The sequence below is a fragment of the Mchenga conophoros genome, linkage group LG15 (assembly GCF_057382185.1).
Source record: "Mchenga conophoros isolate Kocher_MC1m ecotype Shallow Benthic linkage group LG15, M_conophoros_male_GT1.1, whole genome shotgun sequence".
Classification (NCBI taxonomy): Eukaryota; Metazoa; Chordata; class Actinopteri; order Cichliformes; family Cichlidae; genus Mchenga; species Mchenga conophoros.
Window position 1 is genome coordinate 853,913 of NC_140540.1, and position 6,150 is coordinate 860,062.

Below are 6,150 nucleotides of genomic sequence, written 5' to 3' on the forward strand. Positions count from 1 at the left end.
TAAAGGGGGCTGACATGGAGACCTCTGCCTCGTGTAGGATTCGACCGCACGGGCGACTGGAGCTGAACGGATGCGGCCGCTGTGTCGTGACTGCGCTGTGTGTGTTGCAGTCCTGACGCAGTGAGGTACACGCCACACTCGGGCTTTTCTCTCCACGCTTGTTCACTCCTTCTATCAGCTGTGAAATCTGAAAGGACTCCTCGTCCCCCACCCGCGCCGCCACACTGTGCGGAGTCGGGTCTCATCTTCTCTGCGACACGAGCCGAGGTGCAGCAGGCTGAAGGTTACAGAACTGCCCACTAACATTACCACAGTGAGAGATGAGAAAGGCATCGAGCTGTGGTGAGCTTCAAACCGTTTTAGACGCCCGGCCCAAAAGTCGAATTTAAGTAAACAGATGTGAAGCTGTTTAAACTCTCGCAGTGTAAAAATAACGACAGAAGCAGGCCGGTAATCCTGTTTTCAGACTGAGAGTGAAAATATGATTTGAAGTGAGGAAATATTTAAACGTTTTGTCTCAGCTGAGCTCCCGACGCAGAAGAGTCAGGTGCTGTATTTAAACGATGAAGAGTCCTGTATGATCCAAACGCAGAAGTTATCACGTCCTCTGAGAACCTGAGGCATGAATTTAACTTTAATACAAAACTTTTTTTCTCATTTCTGAATCTGAGTTATGTAAAAAAAAAAGTTTAAGTACCAAACGCTCGTGTTTATAAAAAGGATCCTTCACGTTGGTCCAGGATCAACATCGTGTTGTCTGAGCATCAGTTAGCATTAGCCAAGACTTTGCTACTTAAACATTATCACAAGCAAACCAACATGAGCATCGTAAATGATAAAAGAATAATATAAAAGAAAATGAATAAAGAAAACAACGTTATGGTTACAGAAACAAAACGAACATGTCTGATTGGCTGGATCGGGACCAACGCTGTTATGATGATGCACCAACACACACCAGATACACCTCCGCCCTCCAACTAGTCGCAGTAGACACCTGCTGCTCCCTGAGCTTTATCAGAGCTTGCTTCCTATCAAAGGGGAGTTCTTTCTCCCCACAGTTGCTCACAGTGAATTGTCTAATTGTTGAGGTTCTCTCTCACATTCTGCAGGGTCTATGCATTATGCATTACCCCGAGGTGAATATGATCGTGAACTGGTGAATGAATTGAAGTTGAATCACAATGTGGTAATCTATTTACATCCCATTCACGAGTTCACATTGTAGGAGAGAAGAAAGCGAAATCTCAGCAGAGAACTGGAAACCAGCTTGAGCTCACTCTGCCGAACCACAAAGTCTCATCAAAATTCATCAAGTGTTTCCAGTCAGAATGACTCAAATATTCGACCAAAAGTTAATTCTGAGTTTAAAAAACAAACAAATATGCAATAATTCAAATAATTCATCCTCAGCAGTGAATCAAAATGACTCGGATGACCACATTTTTATGGCGCTGATATTTACAGCTCAGACTTGAGTGTCTCAACAAAAGCTTAGCTCAACCACATGTTCACGTTCTGCTGTTAGCATTTAGCTCAAAGCCCCGTGTTTCCCACGTTTTTATTTAAACCTTAATTTGTGGGAAAAAATATAACTAAGAGATTTTTTTTTAGTCAAACAAGTTTTTCCAGATTTATGCTTTTAACTTTAACACTCACAGTACAATGAAAGAGTTAGTGCGCCTGTAATGTTTCTTCCAGCCCACACTTGCTGTAAGTTGATCCCTTCCTAATGCAATTCCAATTTTGAGTAATGGGGGATAAGAGCCTTTGGCAAGTACAAGTTAGCCAAATCAAGTTGGCGTCGTCTAAAGATAGTCTAGCACGAAATTCCCTCCTAATGTTACTGTCATTCAGTAAAGACATATGAGGGAATGAAAGATAACATCTAACATCTGCTGAAACTTCATCGGTTAACATTGAGACGCAGTGGGCTATAAATATGAGCTGGAGATTATGGTTCCCATCTGTAATATTGAACTTCTAATTGTTTCTGTACACTCTGGCTCGTGTACGTGAAAAGTGACACAACATGAGTAATTTTGCTTTTGTACAACACTTGACTGGATTTGAAACGAAGGATCTGGTAGCTGCTCACAGAACTCTGAGTGTGTGGTCCAAAGTGGACTTTAGGAGGGACCAGATTTGGTGCATTTGCAAAAAGAACAACTAAAGGAATCCTTTAGAGCAGGGGTCGGCAATCCTGGGCACGCGTGCCGAAGGGTTAACTGATGGCACGTCCATAGCTGGACTGGCCATCGGGCATTTGCCCGGTGGGCCGATGGTGATTTTTCGTTTTTATGGGCCGATGATCTTATTATTATTTATTTTGTAGTAACGGTATAAACAATGAAAGGTGGTGGATTGGCCAGATGCTGGAAGATTTGTAAAAATATGTCTGTGAAGGTTCTCAGTCATCCAGGTCATCGTAGTCAAAGGAGCTTGCAAAGAAAAGCGTCTGGACTTCTTTAAGTTGCTTGAAGACGTTTCACCTCTCATCCTAGAAGCTTCTTCAGTTCTAAGGTCAAATGGTGGAGAGTCCCAGATATAAACCTAGTGGGAGTTTCCCCCCACAGAGGGACAAAAGGACCCCTGATGATCCTCTAATCGCCTGAGCCAAGGTGTGAAACTGGGTGTGGGTCCCAATCAGCCAGAGTTTCGGGTGAGCTCATTGTGAAACCTGGCCCCACCTTATCATGCGAATTCCTGAGGTCAGATGGCCCAGGATGTGACCTTAGAATTTGACCTTAGAATTGAAGAAGCTTCTCGGATGAGAGGTGAAACGTCTTCAAGCAACTTAAAGAAGTCCAGACGCTTTTCTTTGCAAGCTCCTTTGATTTGTAAAAATAACTCAGTTGTTTGGTGGTGGCTATGGTGGAGCTTCCAGCAGGTGGATGAGGGAAAGGCGAGGCAGGAGAAGGAGAGACCTGAGGCAGCCGCCGGTCCGAGTGTCAGGTGAACTGAACTTCAGGTAAGAAGTTATGAGCTGCAGTCTCTCTGGGTCAGATATAAACCAAGTTTAGGTGGAGTTTATTTTCGTTGTGCTGACTTTTTCTTCAGCTAGGATGGAAAAAGACACAAAGCTGGATTTATTCTGCGTCATTACGCTGTCAGCGGCCTCTTCTTCTCTCATTCTCTCCCCCTGCCTCTCCTGTTGCTACTTCAATCATGAAACTGATCAATGATCAGCTGATCGGCTTTTCTCTCTTGTTTATCGCCCACTTTGTGCCAGAAAGAGGAAACCAGCGGATGTCGCGCTAAACAACAGCAGCACGTTTAAGCTTGATCAGCTGTTGTTAGAATTTATTTAATATTAATTTCTAGTATCAGCTGATGTTTGCTGGAGCCACAGCTGTAAAGCTGCTGGTCATGATGTCGGTTTGGATATGTGGTGAGAGGGAAACATGAAGATGAAACCAGGAGATGTCCTTACTGAATCATCAGAGCTGAACAGGTGATGGAGAAACAGGTTTACCTTTTAGGTGACATGGATGAGTTGAAGTTATGAACTGTTTCTGAGAGACAAATAACACCAGGATCCTTTTCTAAGCAGCTGACAGCTGGTAACTGTGCAGGGACGGGTCTAGCAAAGTTTTGCCAGGGGGGCAGGTAGGGCATTAACAGGGAGAGGGGGGCACAAAGAAATACTTTTCTTTCTTATTCTCATTTAAAATATCTCACTTTTAATAAATAATTATCTGAGTCTTACAACCAAAGTTTTTATCTGATGTAAAATGTATAGAAATCATACATATACCAACAAGACAGCGTGCATCACTGTCACAACAGCGTTTGCATTCAAAGGCTTTATGGGGGGCCGGTCTCTCGTCAAAATGCCCGGGCCGATTCTTTGTCCCAGTCCAGCCCTGGGCACGACACGCAGTGAGTTAATCTGAGAAGGTGCATTAAAAAATAAATGGCCGGGCCAGCGGTGCACATCGCAAATTAACTCGCATACACACATTAGTTGTGCCGTTTCGTAATGACGGTATCTTAGCTAACAACCCCAACTACCAGATTCAACTTGTAATTGGCTAAAAACAACAGAGGGACGTTGCTAGCTGGCAGTTTTTTCGAGCGATGTTGAAATTTCCACATTCAGACACTTCAAATGCTTCAGCAGCTGTCTGCTCAGCGCAGCATCAGCACCGCGGAAATACACGGATACATCCGAAGACTCGAGACTGATCAAACCAGAAAGCTTTAATGAGCAGCTGGTTTGCCTCGCATTAACTGGCTGAGTTAATACCAGTTAATGCGACACTAGATGGCACTCATCATCAGAAAGGTTGCTGACCCCTGCTTTAAATAAAAGGCAGGACGGATCCATACTTTTGTTCATGCCAAATTCTGATCCATCATGTGAATAGTAGCGAAATTTGAGACGTGTTCTCAGCAACATTTTCACATATGCTCTGTGTAAACTGCATGTGGACTCAAAGTTAAATGCATTTAGAGATGCGCTTCTGCACGCCGTGGTTCAAACAGAACTTCTGCAGGTTTGCTTAATGACGTCTACATTCCTGAATTTATTGAATTGCTGCCACGTGATTGGCTGATTAGATATGCGTTGGCAAGCAGTTGCACAGGTTTACTCAGTGGCTGGGTTTACTTGATAACGTAGCCGGTGTTTGTGATTCTGTTTTGGGGATTCGTGCAGAAGACATTTAATGTTCCACCTGCACAGGTTCTGTGGTGATGAGCCGGAGCGATCCGTCCTCTACAACCTCTGTGGACAAGCATTCAAAGGTCGTGTTTGTGATGTACTGGCCTCTGTCACAGACAACCTCGCTGAGCGCAGGCGCTGACCGTCACCTCACTAGCTTAAATCGCTACTTTATGGGCTCAAAACGTGGTCATAAATATTTTGTACTTGTAAATCAGTTTCGTATGTGTAAAAAGAATTTGTGCGTGCGTAAAAAAGATTTGTGTGTGGACTTAGTCAAAATAAACCCTGCAAGTTACAAGTACGAATTTTGACCCTATTTTTCTTCCTTTCATCTGATTGGCCAATGTCATGTCAATCACAAATGTAACAATCCAATCAGAGAGCAGAGATGGGTTTGGCTGTCGGAGGGGCGCTTTTTTTTGAACTGCAGGTCCTTGAAGGGTAATACAGTTTGAAGCTGGAGGATCTCTATATAAATATCCAATAGCAGCTAGGTCCCCTAACTTTCAGTAGCTGTTGAAAGGAAAAAGTTGTGGTATATCAGTGGTTAGAAATACCGTTATTACTTTAGGATTAGTTTAACACAAAGTCAGGGCTGACCTGGGACCATTGCTGTGAGTCACAGTGCGCAGCATAAAAGTCCTTTCACATCAGAGCAGGATGTGCTGCTAATGCTAACTGCTAACTAAAAGCAAAGGATCCAGAATTTGTTGCGCTGGCTGCTGGGCTCTGTGGGTTTTTGCAGCAGCTCTACCTGTACTAGATGCACCTGCTCCTTGTCGTTTCTATCTCTGACTTTATGTCCTCTACAAGAGTTTGGTTTTTTTGCTAGTTCTTCAAATGTAAAAACATGTATGCTAATTCATAACGAAGAAAGCTTTGTAATGAAGACTGTCATTTACAAAACACTGCCCGCCCCCACCCTGCGTTCCGCAGCACTGTTGAAAAGGCTGTGGAAGTCCCTATATTAAACACGTAGACCTGTGACACAAAAATCACCAAACTCGGACGACCACAGACTGTTTTCCTTTGTGGTGATGAAGGAAAACGCTGGGTTGGCATGTAAAAGGGCATTTATTTCCTTCAAAGACCTGCAGTTCAAAAAAAGCGGCCTTCCGACGGCCAAACCCATCTGTTCTCTGATTGGATTGTTACATTTGTGATTGACATGACATTGACCAATCAGATGAAAGGAAGAAAAATAGGGTCAAAATTCGTACTTGTAACTTGCAGGGGTTTTTTGGGGCTAAGTCCACACACAAATCTTTTCACAGATACAAAGCTGATTTACAAGTACAAAATATTTATGACCACATTTTGAGCCCATACTACTTCCCTCTAATGTCCGAGTCTCCGTGCGCTCGGTGTAACAGCCTTATTGAGCAAAGAGTTCATTTATTCCACAGGTCAATGTTTGACTTTAACTACACTGCAAGCATGAATTTTACATGAATAAAAATTCCCGTTACCACTGATTAAAG